General features: G+C 35.9%; 1 protein-coding gene across 2 annotated transcripts in view; it reads right to left on the minus strand.

Annotated features, from left to right (window-relative positions):
* The window catches only part of ZNF385D (zinc finger protein 385D), an 849,127-nt gene that overhangs the window by 818,634 nt on the left and 10,007 nt on the right, over positions 1-20,486 (minus strand). The gene's annotated exons all lie outside the window — the stretch shown is intronic.

Below are 20,486 nucleotides of genomic sequence, written 5' to 3' on the forward strand. Positions count from 1 at the left end.
TTCATCTTAAATGTTTTAGAATTTTGATAGGGTATTGGACAATTAAAATCTTAATGCCTTAGTCTTGAAGCACAAGGACTTCTCAATCTGGCTCAGATATATATTGCTAACATAGTCCATTTATACTCTTGGTTCTAGCAACACTGGCCCACTACTTTCAGAGCTGGGCTTCCTAAGCTTTACTGTGCACAACTCACCCANGGATCCTGCTGAAATGCAGATTCTGAGCCAGCAGATCCAGAGCGGGGCCTCAGATTCTGCACTTTTGACAAGCTCACAGGTGATGCTGATATTGCTGGTCTGTGGCCCACACTCTGAGTAGCAACACTTCAGAGCATATGTAACCTCTGTGTAACCTTTTACGTAACCTTTTACAACATACATTTTTTTTTCTTTAAGATGAACAACCAAGAAAATTCTTCCTACTTTTTTCTTCTAATCCACTTCCCACTCAATTTTTAAGATCCAACTTAACCCTCCTTCCTCATGATGCCTTCCCAAAGACTGTCCTCTTTGCAGCTACTTTATTGCATAACTGTATATTCTTCCTGTGAAGATGAATGACAAACTCTTCTATTTTGTCTGAGTTTTGCTGAATATTTATACAAATGTGTGTGTGTGTGTGTGTGTGTGTGTGTGTGAGAGAGAGAGAGAGAGAGAGAGAGAGAAATTACATGAGAGAGAAACCTCACAGTCCAGCAGAAAGAAAATGTGCTTTGATGTCAGACCAGGATTGGAATTTATCTCCACTCATTGCTAACTGTAGTACAAGTAATTCCTCTAAGTTCAGTTTCATATTTAAAAAGCAAGAATAATACTATCTATCTTTCAGCCTTTCTTTGGTTAGAATTGAATAAAGTTAATGAAGATAGGGGTGCCTGGGGGGGGGCTCAGCTGGTTGAGCATCTGCCTTCAGCTCAGGTCATGATCCCAGGGTCCTGTGATCAAGCCCCGCATTGGGTTCCTTGCTAGGCAGGGAGCCTGCTTCTCCCTCTCTTTATACTGCTCCCCCTGCTCGTGCTTTCTCTGCCTATCTCTGTCAAATAAATATATAAAATCTTAAAAAAAAAATAATGAAGATAACACGTAATACAGTCCTCGCACAAAACAGATAAGGAATAAATGATGGTTATGTTTCTCTTCTTGACCTTTTATAGTCTATCCATCAATTCATCAACTAACCAATTGCTCTAAAACATTAGGGTGCAAGAGCATGACCTAGGGAGATTTCAAAAAATGCAGTTGCCCTGCCCCACCCCAGTGAGATGCTCTGGGTTCATAATTTCTACTTTTACATGATTTCTATGTAATTCAGTCATAGTGGTTTGGGGATCTTATTGTGAGAAGCACTAGCTCTAAGTTTCTACAAGTTTTTAAATGTTTATGATGACCATGGATCCTAGTATAACATTTCCCACACATTGATATTCCAAAGATACAACCAAAGGATGTAGTATTAGCTATAACAACAATAATAGTAAAAAATGCAAATTATATTAATAATGATTAATGGCATTATTATTTTTATTATGAATTATGCTTATGGTAGTTCTCTATTAACCCAATTATTTTACTGTTCAGGTAATTCCATGACCAGATCAGCCTAGATTCAGAATAGAAAGTTCCCAACTCCTCAGTTTGCCTTACAATAATAAATTTCTTTGTTTGGACTTCAAAAATATATGTACCTACTTGTCTAATAATTAAAAACTATGCAATTACTCACCTCATCCCACATGAAGTAAATTCCTTATTTTATAACACCAAGGCTTCAAATTATTTTGTTAAATAAATATCTTGGATTACTTTTTATGGCAATGATTGGCTAGAATGTCCCAAGTACTATTTTAAGCAATGAAAATACACAGGACAGGCACATCCCTGCTGTTGTGGGATTTTCATTCTGGTAGAAAGACAGACAGTAACCAAATAAATAAATGGATGCTTAATATAACTATGTACAGAAGAAACAGAATAGTTCTGTACAGGAGAGCAACTGTGTTGTGAGCTTTGTGTTGTACCACCCAGGTATCCCCACAAGACTTCAGCTTCCAGAAATGCTACTAGCTGACACCCAGCTGTCATACCTATCTCCTGTTATTCACTCAGGTGAAGAGAGCCCCCTGGCAAAGGTCATGCCCCCTTTCCAGGATAGCCTGTATCCAATGGCTGGTCAATGTGGGGATATAAAGGCTGGACTCTTGCACCAACTTGGGACATCTCTAAGGAGCCATCCCAGTTCTAGAGCTCACAGTTTGGCTGAACGCTTTATGTGACTGCATCATATTCCAGCTTCTCCCTTAGTCTCAGTCCTGCTATCTTTTCTTCCCTCACACATGTTGATCCCCAACAAACTCCTTGCACACTAATCTCCTTCCAGAGTCTGCTTCCTGTGGAACCCAACTGCACTGTGCTAGAAATGGAAATTGAATGTCTGCTTGACTCCCTTGGCATCCCCTTGCATATCAGAATTTATTTCCTGTTCCCATTAGCTTTTATGCTTATAGAATGACTTAATTTATAAGCCAGGCTTTCTATAAACTCTCTCCACTTTCTTCAGCCAAAAAAAAAAAAAAAAAAAAGTAAAATACTTAATTACTTTCTTCAAAAATATTTGTATAAAATATAAATAATGACTTACCTGTTAGAAGAAAAGAGAATCTAGATTATTTGAGCCACTATACTGGGAAATCTCCCTTCACTCTATTCTGAAATGTTTTAATAGCAATGATACCAAGTTACATTTACAGAGCATTTGCTATGATTCAAATAAGTGAAGTGTCTCCATATTCATTACCTTATTTTGATTTATGATGTACAAATTACTATTATCCCGTTATAGTAAGAAGAAAACAAGTTTATGAGGTATAAATAAATGTGTCCAACAAACCAAATCCAGTAGGTGATAAAATTTTAATTTAGGGGCGCCTGGGTGGCACAGCGGTTAAGCGTCTGCCTTTGGCTCAGGGCGTGATCCCGGCGTTACGGGATCGAGCCCCACGTCAGGCTCCTCCACTATGAGCCTGCTTCTTCCTCTCCCACTCTCCCTGCTTGTGTTCCCTCTCTCGCTGGCTGTCTCTATCTCTGTCAAATAAATAAATAAATAATCTTTAAAAAAAAATTTTTTTTTAATTTAAACCCAGGCAGTGGACACTTGACCCTTGGACACCGTTTAGAGTTGCCTTTTATACCATCTGAGAACTGTTCTAAGGCTTAGGTGTCAACTTATTTATTTATTTTAAAAATCCCATTCGCTTCCCTGATTCCAAAAGAAACTCAGTACACTTTACACTAATCAGGAAAATGAAGACAACCAGGTAGTTTTTAAAAGTGTAAATTTCAAATACAACCTGATACTTTTTCCTACTTTAAAAAGAAAAAGAATTTTTTTTCTTCTCCAAAGTGCTATACTCCACTACCATAATGCTCTCTTTTATTCTGTTCTAGTTCTTAATCGGTCACCTGTTGTTAATATGCTAATGGGACAATACAAAAAACAAATATCCACATGAGGCATTGACAGTTTGAGACTTTAAATCCCACCTAATATAAATATGTTGAAACAAGAAGTAAAATTTCAAGTATTAAGATAAGACATCACAAAAAGGAAAGTGACACAAAAGAGAGAGGTATAGTATATTGTGTACTATGTAGTGTATTTTATTATCCTTCCCAAAATCTATTTCATTTTGGGCTACTGAGCAAAATCATGTGGTTTGGTCTACAACATAGTTATTCATATTTTAATCATTTCTATTTGAGTAATGCATTTAATTAAATTTATCATGGATATCCTTTTTAAAAATAGGTTTTAAAAAAAAACAACTACAGTTTACAGGAAAATATATCATCAGTAGCATTGGAACAGTTATTTTAGGTCAAACCACTGCAGGGAAGAAAGATTTATCTCCTTGAGTTTTGATCTACACAGTTCTCAACTAAAGTCAAAAAGTCTCTCCTTGAATCATAATAGTAAACTATACTTGATCCATAGCCCCCAAAGAAGAAGAGGAAATTTGATGCTAAGTCAGTTTGAGGGAAGGATACCTAACATGAGAAAAATGCAGTTTCAAACGATCAGACATAGCAGCAGAAGTCGGGGCCATTCACTGCTCAACAAAATCAAAATCTGAGTGAGAAGAGTCTATTCTCACTTAGCTTTTGGTAGTAACACTACAAACGTTAAATTAAGTTGTTAAGTCTATAAAATTATTTTAAGACTAGTTAATTTGTGGATGCCTGGGTGGCTCAGTCAGTTGAGCATCTGCGTTTGGCTCAGGTCATGATCCCTGGGTCCTGCAATAGAGTCCCACATCAGACTCCCTGCTCAGTGGGGAGTCTGTTTCTCCCTCTCTCTCTGCCCCTCCTCCCTGCTCGTGCTCTGACAAATAAATGAATAAAATCTTAAAAAAAAAAAAAAAAGACTAGCTAATTTTATGTGCCATAACACCACGGATTTCACAAAGGGATAGCAAAAACTCTTATGAAATCTTAGAAACCAAAAAAAAAATTTTTTTTAAGATTTTATTTGATAGAGAAAGATTGAGCACAAGCAGGGGGAGCTGCAGAGGGAGAGGGAGAATCAGGCCCTCTACTGAGCAGGGAGCCCAATGTGAGACTCAATTCCAGGACCCTGGGACCATGACCTGAGCCGAAGGCAGACGCTTAATAGACTTAGCCACCCAGGCATCTGGAAACCAAAATTTCTAAAACTGCATTCATATTGGAGTTCATAGTCTCAAACTTAAATTTTGCATATAAATAAAGAAAATTCTACAAACCCAACCACCACTCAAATAACTAGATTGGATAAAATGGAAAGTACAAATCTAGAGCTTGCCTTCAACATGATTGTTGTGTCTTATTTTTTTAAAAAACATGAATAAATTCCAGAGAAAATTGTAGTATCCTCATTTTTGCCATTCTGTGACAATTGCAGCATGTATGAAATCTAAACAAAGTCTACAGTTAGAAAATCAATAGTATATGTTCTTTACCCTGCTGTATGTCTTTCATGGAGAATACATTTATAGGAGAAAAGAAGCAACTAGTTGTTTAATAGACTTTAAAAAAAAAATTAAGCCCATTGTTAGACATTACTGTGGGTTATGTCCCCCCAAAATTCACAGACTGATGTCTTAACCCCCATTGCCTCACAATGTGATTGTAAGAAGAGAAAGAACTTTTTGGGAGGTAATTAAGTTAAAGTGAGGTCATTAGGATGGGACCTAATCCATTATTCCTGGTGTCCTTATATGAAGAATAAATTAGGACACAGAGGTTGAAGACTATGTGAAGATGCAGAAAAAGACATCTACAAACCAGGGAAAGAAGCCTCAAAGAAACCAACCCTATCAACAACTTAATCTCAGACTTTTGGCTAGCAGAACGATGAGAAAATACATTTCTGTTATTTAAGCCACCCAGTTTATGTATGGTACTTTGTTATGGCAATCCTAGAAAAACTAATACAGGCATGTAAACAAAGCTAGTTACCAAATAGTATAAATAGATAAAGTTGTTTTCTCTGATAGGTATCTGAGAGCAAATGATTCCAACCAGGGCAAATGCTAATTGTTACATTCATGAATCAAGTAATTAATCTTTCTATCTTATTTACAGAATTAATCTCCTTTTAGGTTAATATTTGCTTAAAATGCAGAAGCCTGTGACTCTTTCCCCAGATTATAGATTTCTCAAGGGCAAAAAAACAAAACAAAACAAGACAAAACCCCCCAGTATATAGTCATCTTAGCAGGCCGAGTACTTAACACACATTAAATGCTTCAAAGAATGGAAGGAGTCCATGAAGTACAGATGGTCTCCAACTTATAATGGGTCCACTTACAATCTCTTATGACCTTTTGACTTAACCATGGTGCAAAAACAATATGCATTCAATAGAAACTGCACTTTAAACTTTGAATTTTGATCCTCCCCCAGGCTAGTGACAGGCGGTAGAATCCTCTGTTGTGTTGCTGGTCAGTGGCAGCAGCAGCTCCCAGGCAGCCACACTCTCAGGAGGGTAAACAACCCATACACTTACAAACATTGTCTTTCACTCTCAGAACAGTATCCAGTAAATTACACGGGTATTCAATACTTGATAATGAGACAGGCTTTGCGTGAGATGATTTTGTCCAACTGTAGGCTAATGTAAGTGTTCTGAGCATGCTGAAGGTAGGCTAGGCTAAGCTATGAGGTTCGGTAGAATAGGTTTATTGCATGCGTTTTGATTTAGGATATTTTCAACTTACGATGGGTTTATTGGGGTGTAATCCCATAGTGATTCAAGGAAGGTCTGTAGTGAATGAACGAATGCTCGTTTGGCTGAATAACAGTAGCAGCAGCCGACCATCAAGCTAACCCAAGGTAATTATGATAGGAGTTACCCATTCACTACATTCACTGTTACAATGTGAACAAACGGTGGCAGTGAGAGCACTGTGTGGAAACACTGTGGTTTACTAAAAGACTGCTCTATGTGGAGCTACAAGTTATGAGGTCCAGGAGCAGTGCCGACCTCTGAGTAAATCATTTAGCTCCCTGTCTAGTCCTCAAGTGGTACACTGGTGACACCTGCCTTTCTTAACCCACATGCTAGTACTAAGGGTGAGAAATAAACAAAATAATGCAAATGCATATATTTTTAAAAACATTTTTTATGAGGTTTGACTTTTCTGGGACCAAACCCAATGCTTTACTGTGTCTGGTATTTCTCATTTAAAAAAACAGAAGCCACTTATAATCAAGGATTGGTGGAAGATGATAAATGCACTGGACCACAAATCAAAGGGGCACCTGAGTTCTTAGGCAGTTTCCAATGTAATATTTATAATCTGAGTCTCACCATACTTATTGGGAGAACAAAATGAAAAGATGTTCCAAAGTGTATTAAGAACTACTAACTTCTATAAACTTCTAGGCACTGTTATTAATTTTATTTTAGTGTTCTGAATTGTACAGTAGGACATTAACCAATTAATAATGTAAGATACAAGATATAAGCATAATATTACTAAACAAGGGTGAAGAAATATAATAACGCAACTGTGTAAAATGTGAAATAAAACTTGAATATAAGTAAAAGTGAACTCACTTAAGTTAAATTCATTTGCTCAGGATATAACTACACAATGTTCAGTAGAACTTACTAAAATGTTCTTCTATCCTATGAATGAATTCACAATACTTCAGTTCTGGATGTCCAATACACCTATACGACTTACCCAAGACTCTAGGCCAAACTGATTTTATACAAATTATTTTTCCTTACTCGTGGTTTAGACTAGAAACAAAACAAAACATGTACAACTGTTTTAACATTTTAAGTCAATTGTTATTTATGATTGTGCCTCCATTTTGCATTATTTAAAGTGTCTCCTCACTTGAAATTCAGTATTATTTTTTAAAAAGAAAAAGAAAGAGATGTGTAGTTGGGAAATATCTAAGTAAAAATTTCTCTGTGCTGAACTCTTTAGACTGGCATTACCCATCTGTTTACATACTCACCCTTGAACCTAAGTGTGGATGAAATCTTAATAGAATGTTGAATATGAAAATTATTCTCCACAATTAATCAAACTCTATTAATGATAAGCATGTAGGACACTAGCTCAAAACAAATCTATTTCTGGAAGCTATTGATTTGGGACTTAACAAACCTTGGCAAAACCTTAATTAATATTTCTGGAAGACACACTGTGTGCCAAACACTATTTCTCTATTTAGCCATTATATTCATGGAACTTATAATTCAGTGGAAAGGATAACCATATATCCAAGTAACAATACTCCAAGAAATAATTTTTCTTATAAGTAAGATACACATTCGGAGTTTTTCCATAAGTAATTATAGCTTCCTTTATGGAATGGATCCATTCTTCAAAGAGTACCCATATTAAGTGCATAAATATTTAAATGTACAAATGTATAAATCTAAGCATACATTCCATTGTGTTTTGCTATGTGGGAGCTCTATTCTGTGGTTTAAAAAAAGCTGTAATTCATCACAACACCTTAAAGATACTGTTAATAATAACCACCACTTAAGGAGTGGCAGGTGCACTCTATACCCTGAGTGCATCTAAAATCATCCTGAAAGATTTAAATTATTTTTCACACTTAATTGATGAAGAAACTCTCAGTGAGGCTGCACAAGATTACATAACTAGGACATGTCAGACCAGGTTGAATATACCTGCTTCTTTCTAATTCAGCACATATTCTTACCCACAGTGCTATACTGACATCAGCAAAAAGTAATTAGTAGTATTTCTTACAACTTCATGTGTATCTACAATTATCTCAAAATAAAAAGTTTAATTTAAAAAAGTAATTAGACTGATAAAACAACTAACCAGGTTATAAGATAGAAATGCAAAGTAGTCAGAATTGTTTATGTTTGACAACAAAAATAGCAATTTTAATTTAGCTAAACAAATACACTGCATTGTAAAGTCTATGAGATTCTATCAAAATCCTCCCCCCAAAAGCACAGCAATATAATGTTCACTTATGGTTTCTCCTTAGACCACTCTTTTTTAGAACTTTCTAGAACAATCTATATTCCAGAAATAGTCTGCTCAAAGAGATATTCAGACACAAGAGATATAATTACTAAAAATTAACAAGCGTAACTGCTGAAACACCTGGACAAACTGGCTAAAAAAATACTTTAAGTGTCACTTCCTAGACAGCGCATTTCAAAAATCTGAATCAGATTTTTACACACCAAGCTGCAATATAAGTACTACGCTTGCCATAACTAAATTGCTTCAAATACAAATATATCCAAGAACTCCATATAATCAGAGTAAGCTGAAAATGCAATGCAAACATGCCAACAGTGAAAAATGGTAGTAGTTTAAGACTAAATAAATAGCCATCAGCACAAAGCATGTTTAAGATTAACTCGTATCTTCAACATTGATTCCAAGTAATGACACAATTATGGGATTCACAGAATTCATAGTATAAAGATCTAAATTGCTTCCCTCCCTACCAAAAAAGGGCAGGGGGGTAATTCAAAAATCAGGTTAAGTATGAGTGGGAGATTTAAACTATTTTCCCTTCCAAATATGCAATGAAAATGGTGCCAATTTGAAGAGAAAGAAAAGAATTTCTTGTTTCTTCTCACTGACCCTTAAGCACGACTTTCTTTTATATATGCTTTGCATCATTACCTCATATTATTCATGTAGCCAACATAAAAGGAATACATCAATGTTTCCTTATCTGAGGCAGCCACAGACATTTCCACAGAGGCAAGAAAGATGTGACTGCATAGCACAATGGAGATCACAGACTTTCTTTCTCCCTGCAAGCCTGAGAAGTCTGTAATAACTTGAAATTCAAGGTAGTTTGCAATCCTTACTTTTCTTAGCATATATAAAATAAAATCTAAAGGAGAAAAAAAGTAAGACAGAAGTTATCAGTTTCCTGCTTAAAACTCAGGAAGAGCTCCTTTAATTCCTCATCTAATGAGATCATGACAATGTTCAATTAGGCATAGGATCAAAGTTCACAAAAGTATTACAAAGTGTTTGTGATAGTTTCTATCCATCAGGGTTAGCAGAGCCCCATTTTCACAATTACACGTGACCCTGTTCCTGTGCATGACATGGTGTGACTGAGGCTTGCATTTTCTGAGGTGAGAAGTGTAATTCACAGCCCAGATGGAGAGTTGTCTTAAGATTCTTGGATTCTAAATTAAAATTTCTCTTTGGATCTTTGATTCCTGCAACATAATTATTTCCTAACACATTTTTAGAAGAGTGGCTTCATCTTGACCTGTTGAGGACCTAGCCACCAGGTCTCTGTAATTTCCTGTCACTAAAGATGTATGTACAAACGTCTCAGGTCTTTAGTACATAATATTGAGTTGTAATAGAGTCTGAGTTATTCATTCACTCTACAAATATTCGGTCAGTAAAAATCTGGGGCATACACAGATTTCTAAAAACTGCTATCAAGTATTTTCTGTTAAAGTCTCCTTTTGCTTTAGGCAACAGGCTCCCCTAACAAGATTTCAGTCTAATTCTGTAATCTAGGAGTTTGTTTCAGTTACCAAGAGCCACTCATAACCATTTTAAAACTTGAGTCTTGTGCTGGGTTATATGCTCTCCTCTTCCCCTCCTTCCTCCAAGCTCTGGAGTTTTGCCTGCAAGGACATGAGGCCTCAGCTGATGTCAAAACTTTTTTTCCACCCCAGAAAGTTTCCTATTCTACTGCAGATGAGGTAGGAAGAAAAGATTATTTTTTCCCGTGCTAGCCCATGGAGATTCATCTGTCGTCTTCTTCTGATTGTTTCTTCCTTACTTGAACAATCCCACAAGCCAACAGTGATCTTAGACACTGCTTCCTGCTTATTTCCTCTGTGTGGGCAGCACCCAAGAGGACTACACTTGTCATACTCCTCACTCCCACCACCTCAAGCAATTTCCTGGTGTGGGTGATCTGGTCATACCTGAACCCATCAGCCCTGCGAAAGCCTCTTGCTGCTGGAATCTCCTCACCCAGTGGATGGCCCTCTATCCATGGAAATTCATTTATCTGTGCCATGCTAAGGGTGGAAACACAGGCTGTGCCCTCAGCATTCCTTCTATGAGCTCCACCACATCTCCTGGACCATATCCATGCCCCAGCAGCATCATGTTCATCAAGGTCAGCAGCTCAGGAACCTTCCTGCAAGATACAATTACTCCTCCCTGATTTATTATTGTAGTCTCTGTGGTAGCCCCGCACCAGGTGCAGGAAAGAGGCCCAGCTGGAATTCCTGACGTCCTGATACAACTGCTTACTACATGCCAGAACCTGGGGTTACAAGGAACAATAGAACATGGCAGTGAATCACATGACAGCACACTGCAGCACCTGGCCCCTTCCTTGGTGTGGTCATCCACAAACCACTACAAGATTTTAGTTCCTGGCTCACTATCACTCTCTCCAAAACTATTCCTGTCATATGTCATGGTGATTTCATGCATGTAGATGCCCTTCCCACGCCTGTTCTTTCAATTCTTTAACCCACAGTGATCATACCCTCTATCCTACCCCAGCTACATACACTTGTATCTATAGTCTTAACTGCAAATAAGTGAAACCCCTCCTAAATCTCAGACATCCCACTCTCTGACTACCACCTCCTATCTTTCCTGCTCACATGTTCTTCTACCAGAACTGACATGATTTTTTATCTCTTACCCACCACATCTCAACGCTCCTCTTTCCTCTGCTCTGCTCTCATTTTCCATCTTATTCACCTAAATTCCGTGGAAAAACTTTATCACAAACACACACGAACTCTCAACTCCTTTACCTTTTTCTTGCTTTATCTTCTCTCTTAAATCTAATGTTCCATCTCCTTCTCACTAGAAATCTCTCTGCTGAATGTGGATGGAGTTATGCTAATTATAGGGCTTTTATACTGCCTGGGTTTGAAAGTCAGAATCTTGCCCTCCACACCCCTATATCCTAGCTAAGTAATTGGGAAAACCTATTTAAATTCTCCATGCCTCAGATGCTTTATGTAAGATGGAGAACGTATCTGCATATCTTTCAAATGTATGCCATAAGAATTAAATGAGTTAGTACATGTTAATCAGTGACTGGCACTTAGTGTAAGTCTTCATAAATGCTGGCCATTGTTGCTATTATTAAAAATAGTTTTCTGTTCTTTAAAACACAAACTTGGGGGCGCCTGGGTGGCACAGCGGTTAAGCGTCTGCCTTCGGCTCAGGGCGTGATCCCGGGGTCATGGGATCGAGCCCCACATCAGGCTCCTCCACTATGAGCCTTCTTCCTCTCCCACTCCCCCTGCTTGTGTTCCCTCTCTCGCTGGCTGTCTCTATCTCTGTTGAATAAATAAATAAAATCTTTAAATAAATAAATAAATAAATAAAACACAAACTTGATCCAAGAGACAGGAGATCCCTTATGAAAATTTAATTATTTCTAAAATATGGCAGAAATGTTGATATTAAAGAAATGAACAATTTGTTTATATATTATTAAAACATTAAATCATGATTTAAATGCCATGGTTTTTCATAGTTTAACAATATCTATCAGGCATGTTTTCTTAAAAATAAAGTTTCCTGTGCTGTTTTTAACATAAATTTCATTTTAAAAATATAGATGAGAATAAAAAAAGTAAGAAAACCTATAATCAATGATCCCTACTAGAAACAATCATGATTAACACCTTGGAACATAATAGTTTTCTACACCTGTGTTGTTCAATATGGTGCTGTGGTTATTTAAGTTAAACAAAGTGAAAAATTAAGTTCCTCAGTCACACTAACAACATGTCAAATGCTCAATAACCTTAAGTGACCAGTGGCTACAATATATTGGACAAAACAGATATAGAACATTACCCTCATCACAGAACATCCTATTGCACAACACTGTCTATAACCCTTATTATACACCTGTAATGATAAAAATGAATAAAAATTAAAATCTACATTTGATTGTGATTCTTTTTATTCATTCACATTATAGTAAGTGTAATTTAATGTCAATAGATGTGTTTTGGTTACCTCCCATCAAGTTGCTAGGATGCATTTTGAGGTCTTTTACATAGTCTCCATTGTCTTGCAAAGGATTTGTAACTATGAACTTATCATGAACTCTTTATAAATAGTATAATATTTTCATTAAATTCATTTTAGAAGAAATCCCCACACATTTGTTATATCAAATGATATATACATTTTAAAGCACTGGATATATGTTGTAAACTCTACTGCAAAGACTCAGATGTATTTTACATCACACACAGCCTTTCTAACAGAAGTTACCTAATATGTATTCCAGTAAAATGACAGTAAGATCCAGGAAAATGATGACATGGGAAATATGAAATAGAAGAAAATAGGAGCATACAAAAATGAAATAAAATCTCATAGTGGAAGCTGTCTGAGGGGCCCAGAAAGCAATGGAAACCTAGAAACCAGTGAATTCATGAAAACTTAAAGAAGGATCCTTATATGGATTCCAAGTAATTAGAAGAAGCTGGACAACATTAGCAAGATGATGAAGAAAAAGATCCTCCATTAGGAAGAAAGAAAGAAAGAAAGAAAGAAAGAAAGAAAGAAAGAGAAGAAAGAGAAGAAAGAAAAGAAAGAAAAGAAAAAAGAAAAGAAAAGAAAAGAAAAGAAAAGAAAAGAAAAGAAAAGAAAGAATGAATGAATGAAAGATAGATTCCAGGAAAAAAAGAAAATTTTTGTAAACTCAAAAGAATATCATCACCAAATATGAAGCAATCTAAAAGGTATTATGACTTTGAATCATCTATAGAGTGTAAGAAAAGAATATTCATTTGTCCTTAACTCAAGGAATAAAGAATTTTTAGCATACACAGTTTACAACTGCATAACAAATTTAATGGTGGAGCCTGTAGACTAGGAAAGATATATTTCCAAATCATGATGTACAGAAGCTATGAAACATGAAAAGCTGTATTGCAATAAATAGATACTTAATGTAGTGAATTCCATGTGTTATCCTTTTAGTATTATTTCGCATATAGGTTACAAATACTTCCAATTCCTTTCCAAAGAACAAACATGTGAAAAACATATGTGGGATAATAAAAACTCTTATTTCATATATGGGTATATGCCTGTGGGAGCACATGGGCATGTTTTAAGCAGCTTGAGATTTAATTACTTTGGGTTCCAGTGACTAGCTGGAGGTGGAAACCAAGAGACCAAACAATGAAAACAGTATTTAACCAAAGCATCTGTGTTTATACATCACAGATACCCTGTTTTGCATTATTATTGAGCATTTGTAAAATGCTCCACACATGAAACAGCAAATCCCACAGGAGGTATATTTTGATGCATATGGAGTGTTAAATTTTACACACACTGTTGTTTTGACTGTTATCTTTATGGGATTTTTCAGTATCACCTTGATTTCTTAAGGAAAGTGTTTTTAATGGGGGTATTTGGAGGTGGGGCAGCAGAGAGGGAGGGTAGGCCTAAGAGAAGGGAAGAGGAAAGAGGCAAAAAGAGGGCAAACATCATGGTATCCTTCCTCATGGCCACAGAAACTCCCAACTCAATCAAATGTTAGCAGGCTCTCAATGCTGGAATTCTGTGTCCCAAATCATTCTCCATATACCAAATCTTTCAAAGAAATGTAAAGATAGGTTTCAAGAATCAATATTAGATTACATAGATTAATAGAATGGGGACTGTTATGGCTTAATTCTTTAAGAGATGAAGACAGAGTATGGTGCCTAACATAATATAATAAAAAATCATTAAAAAAAAAAAGAGATGAAGACAGAGCAATAATGTAACAAATATGAGCACAAATCAAAGCTAAGGGCATTCTAAAGGTTTGGTCCGTTCAACGTCATCCTCAGTTTTATATATATTATTGGACGTGTTACAAAATAAAGTCTTTGGTGAGATATTTAAAAGAAAGTAAAAGATGATATAAAATATCAAGAACAAGAGCTAAGGGTGGTAACAAAATCAGAGTCTACCATTAAGTGAGCAAAACATTTACCATCCAGACAATACTCTCTCTTCAGTATGTATAGGAAATGAGATAGCAAGTTATAATAGGTCCTATATTATTGTGAGCACATTAATTATATGAAAAGTGCAGGAATAAGCATTTGCACATAAAAAGAAAATTCCATCATTGAGATTATCAAGAAGTTCACACACATAATTACATAGTACTTTTCCAGCCTTAACACAATGAAGCTTTCAGATAGGAAGAAAAATAGACCAAAGCATATCATTATCCCCAAATCTCTAACTTGAAATGTTTTTAAGTTTCAAGAAGTTTGTAGAGAAGGAAATACAAACTTCAGAATAGCCCTAAAATACAATAACCAGCACATTAAGAAATGCATATAGTTGGTTGTGAATTCATTTTCTTACAGACCCTCCATCACTTTTCAGTTAGAGGCAAGACAATTAAATTCAATCACGAACTGCTTAGCAATTACTTTCATTTTTTTAAAGAAATTTTATTTTTAATATGCTGAGTTCAAGGTGACATTGGGACATACTGTCTGAAAAGTCTAGTAGAAGCGTGGAAGTGCAGGGTTCTATTTTCACAGTACTTTATATTTTCCTGTAGCACTGCATCAGTCAGGATATGCTAGGTTACACTGCAGTAACAAAGTCCTAAAATCTTAGTGACTTAAGGAAACAAAGACTTACTTCTTTAAGAAAAAAAAAAAAAAGATTGTATTTATTTATTTGACAGAGAGAGAGCGAACAAGCAGGGGGTTGTGGCAGGCAGAGGGAGAGGGAGAGGGAGAAGCAGGCCCCCGACGGAGTGGGGAGCCCAATGCAGGGCTTGAACCCAGGACCCCAAGATCATGACCTAAACCAAAAGCAGACTCTTAACTGACTGAGCCACCCAGGCGTCCCCAAAGACTTACTTCTTGCTCACACAACATGTTCATTTCAGATGAGCAGGGCCTTCACTGCAAATTATCCTCACTTTGATACTTCCTGAGCTATCAAAGCCCCCACTATCTGAAACATTGTTGGTCTCTGTGAAGGAGGAAAGGAAACTAACAAACCACACACCAGCTTTTAAAGTCTTTGGCCAAAAAATGACAAATCACTTCCAATCACATTTTCTTGGCCAAAGCAAATGACATGTCATAACCTTACTTCAGGAGAGTGGAGTACTGCAATCCTTCCAAGTGACTGATTAGTAAACAGACCTAATCACTATAAGCATTTTATATGTTCTATTTTAAATTGATCATTTCCCCCTTTCCCAGTTAACTTTAAGTTCCTGGAAATAAAATGCTGAATCTTATCCATATTTCCAGATTTTGTATTTTACGCTGTATTGGGCACTCAATAAGTATTTGTTGAATGAATAACAAGGACAGTCAGCAGAGTCAAATATTTCAGTATGTTCAGGACTAAGTAATATTGAAAAGAGACCTTTGGACTTGACATAAAGTTCGTGTGTAACCCTTGAAGAGTGTCTCAGAAGTAAGACAAATTGAGGTAAAGAAATGAAAGAAAAGCACAGAGACTGCCCTTTCCAAAAGTTTGACAATGATTACAAGGAGAGATTTAGGGCAGCAGCCTGAAGGACATTATTCTATATAGAAAGGAGAGTATAGCAGATCTGGAGGGAGAGGAGATGGAAAGAGAGAGTGAAGTTGGTTTTTTGTTGTTGTTGTTTTTAAAGATTTTATTTATTTATTTGACAGAGAGACAGCCAGCGAGAGAGGGAACACAAGCAGGGGAGTGGGAGAGGAAGAAGCAGGCTCCTAGCAGAGGAGCCTGATGTGGGGCTCAATCCCAGAACGCCGGGATCACGCCCTGAGTGGAAGGCAGACGCTTAATGACTGCGCCACCCAGGCGCCCCAGAGAGAGTGAAGTTTTAAGAGAGAGGATGAGTAATTGATAAAATGTTTAAGAGGTACCAGGAGGAAGTGGGATCATAAAATAGGTAAGCGGGCATTAGGACAGCAATTCTTTTGAGATAGAGATGTATGTGAATCAGGATGGTTATAAATAAAGTTATGACTGATAATGAGAGAAGGAAAATTTGAAGGCATGCCTATCTAATAATCTTTATTCCACCTGAGAAGGAGAAACCAGATAAGATTCTGAATTTAAGAGCAGACATTGGACCCAGGATTTGAAATGCAGGACAAAATTTAGAATGGCCATTATAAGAAGGCACACACTGAGCATCAGAAGAACGAACAACATTGAGAATGGATGTCCAGTTGTAACTGAAATTTTAAATGGCAAAAGCAAATACTCATCTCCAAAGTTGTAAGAACCATCTATGTGATTTACTGACCCAATATCATAATCCTACAACCCATCTCGTTACACATCCAGGCTCAGAACCCAGGAAATGGAAGCAGATGACCCCTTTCTGACATCTAGCAAAAAGTATGATGCTTTGATTCCCTGTACAGAAAGAAAGAAAGAAAGAAAGAAAGAAAGAAAGAAAGAAAGAAAGAAAGAAGAGAAATATGAAAACCTGCTTGCCTATTTTGACTTAATTTGTAGGAACAAAATAAAAATATAATTGTGGAATGTTTCTCTTAGCATGGCCATTTTCAATCTACCATCATTGGGTAATGCTAGGAGGAGGCTGGAATTGATTCAAATAAATTAAAATATATACAGAAATATTACACAACTTCCAAGAGATTTTTCTGTCTTGCAGAATCCAATACCTCCTTAAAAATGAGCTGGTATTAGCCTTTTACAAGAAAGAAAAATAAAATAGATAGCTTTTGCATTGTGCTCAAAAATAAAGGAAAAACTTTTTTGAATATTTGTAGATGCTCTGCTATTTTGGGCACATTGATGAAATTTAGTACTGGTCACAGTAATAGTGAGATCTGAAAAAAAATTTAATGATACTAACTATAGGACTTTTTTAGGTTCCTCATGATTATTAACAAAAAATGTTAACAAGGTAATTGCTGTCATTGTAAGTCAAGATTGGTATCTGCTATTTAATGTACACAAATAGTTAAACTCTGAGAAAACAGTCTTGGTATTGAAAGAAAAAGTCAAGTAAAGAAGAAATGGAGCTGAATTTAGGGGCAAAATGATGAACTCAGCTTGAGACGACAATAGGAATACTAGTAGAAATGACAGGAAATGATGCCCTACAGATATAGTAAATCTCTCACTGGCATGAAAACTAGTTATAAATCATATGTAAAAAAAATGAACGTATGATATCATTTCTATTCCTTGGCCATATGATTTTTTTTTCCCTGTGGGTTGTAAAAGAGAATGAGATATATGTAGTAAAGGCAGCATAATGTTCAATGAAAAGGTATTTTTAACAGAGAGTTAAAGTTCTCAAAATTGTTTATGGGATCACTTTCTTACTTGAATGGAAGGCAAAAGAAGAGCTACAAACGTCATGACACATGAGGTTGGGATTATCCTATTAAAATCACAGCCACTTGACTAGCTTTAACAAATATTCTCTTTGGGGACATTTTCAATGTTATCTTGGAGTGCATTCACAGTTGAACTCTGAACTAATAAAGTAAGAGCTAAATAAACCTTTACTAGACTATTAGAAGAGCATGATTTTTTTCTTTGAAACATATGCCTGGTAATTTTCTTTTAGAGTGAACTACTTTTACGATTTTCCACAAAAATATGCCAAACCATCCTCAAACTAACCTCCCAATGACTTCCAAACTACTTTAGTATGTGGACACATATTATAGTCGCATACACACACACAGCCATATTCACGGAATCAGCACCATGATTCTAGTTCCAAATAATAAGTATTGTGGAGTGCTTGGCAGTATTCTAAAGGACATACTTTACTGTATTCTCTATACACATTATGACAATCAACCAAATTTTGATAATTTATTACCATCATTTTTACTAGACTCTACTCATGCTTCAGTAAGAGCCAACTTCCAAGATCCAATGCTGTTTATTTTAATAGCAAAGCAATGGCATGAAATCTTAAAAATTCTTTCAAAATGAACAAATACCAATGCCCTTGTATGCCCTGTTCACTGTAGGGGGCATGAGAGGCACATTCTGTTGACATACGTTGTCTCACTATGTGTCCCTCTGTTCACCTCATGCTTTAAGTGTTAGAAACAAATAACACTTTGACTTTAATGTTTTGACTCTCCTTTACTAGGAATTCATGGAATAGAAATGAATAACTGTGTATTCCTATGAGATTCTGATAATCAGGGTGATCACTCAGTTGGCACATTTCTGTTTCCATCAGGTTATAAAAATTGAGAGCCTTCTAATATTATTTGATTATGCTGCCCCTCTAGAGATCACTCGCTACTATTACCTTAAACCTTTTATTATTCTGAAGCACACAATGTCAGTTATTAAAATATTGCATTTGATTTATAAAGATGAAAAAAAATAACACTGCAGTCTTTTGCTGTTCAAAACAAAACTCGTTGACATTGCATCACAAACACATTTGGGAAAGTAGTTAAGTTGCCAGGTTTCAAATTATCAAAGGGATGGAGTAAAAACAAATTCATTGAATAACACAGAATTTCCAAACTCAGCTAATGGACAAGATGATTCATTGTTCTGATGTGGCAAGACCAAATGGAAAGCCAACAACTGGGAAAGCACAAAAATGCAGAGACTGGAAGCTTTCAAACTTGGTCATGGAAAGTAAGCAATTTGCTATAATCAGAATGTAATAGGCAGCATTAATTTATAGGAAGATGCCTTTTGGAGTACCAAATTAGCCTAATCAATTTAGAAACTTATTAATGGTCCTGACAATTTTCCTTAAGGACGCCATCAAGGTATATAACATAACTGTTAAAGTCACTTTAGCATTTGCATAAAATTAGTTTATCTTCACATCAAATCTGAGTATGGTTATAAAACCTATCTTGGAATACATTTCAGAGCAATTTTCAAATTAAAGTTTCATTAGTACTCCCTTAATACTGTCATTTATTGATTGTTCTCATCTCCATTCCAGTCATATACTATCATTGTCCCCGGTAATTCATTCCAATGTATGATAGACTTAACAGAAGCTATTTCCCTGCGCATGTGAAAAGTAAAGGAAACTATTCAGTGTAGCACAGAGAACATCACGGTTTGAGTCAGACATGGTGGGTTCATGATCCAACTTTGCTACCTCCAAGTTACTTGGCCTTGCAAAATCACTTGAACTTTTGTTTCCTTATCTTAAAAAAAAAAAGTAAATGTGGCTAATGGTAACACCTACCCCCCTAATTTGTGGAAAGAAACAAATAAGAAAATACAGCTGTCATTACTGTATTCTGTGAAACACTATTTCAATGTAAGATTTTACTATGTGCATTAACAGGAAAAGAAGTCTTGCTCTAAATGGACATAGAAATGTGAATCCCATCATTTGTAATGGCAATCTTTTCTACCTTGAATAGTATTTAGTTTTTCTCAAACTTTCTTATGCCTGCTAAAACATCATAATTTAACAAAGTAAAGGCAATCTCTTAAGGAAGAAATCCTTTCTTCTAACTTCCTTTGAGTTCTGAATGGTTCCCCTTCAACTTTTGAAAATTTAAATTGAGAAATCATGTTCTAATTTATGATCTAAAAAGAGAAAACATTTTTTTAAAGTTCTGGTATCATCTCTTCAGGCTAACTTGTTATGGTTTTTTATTTACAAAGAGTCAAAGAAGTATGCATTGGCATCAGACATAATTTATGATTAATAAATAATTAAGAGTTATGCCACTAATTAATAAGGAATTTTTACAAATAAAGAGTGCTCACCAAAATCCACAGGAACTGAAAAATGTATTTTGAAAACAATTTCTTAAAGTCAAACTCTTCTTTATGAGGTGCTAAAAAACTTTATTAGACATTATTCAACAATAATGACTAAAGACATTAATTAACCAATAACTGAGCTGTTTCTACTTTACTCTGGAGAGAGCAAATGACACAATATGCCAAAATCTGATAGATTATTTTGCTGTTTTTGATGCA

This window comes from Ursus maritimus, unplaced genomic scaffold (genome assembly GCF_017311325.1).
Source record: "Ursus maritimus isolate PB19 unplaced genomic scaffold, ASM1731132v1 scaffold_20, whole genome shotgun sequence".
In the NCBI taxonomy this organism is placed as follows: Eukaryota; Metazoa; Chordata; class Mammalia; order Carnivora; family Ursidae; genus Ursus; species Ursus maritimus.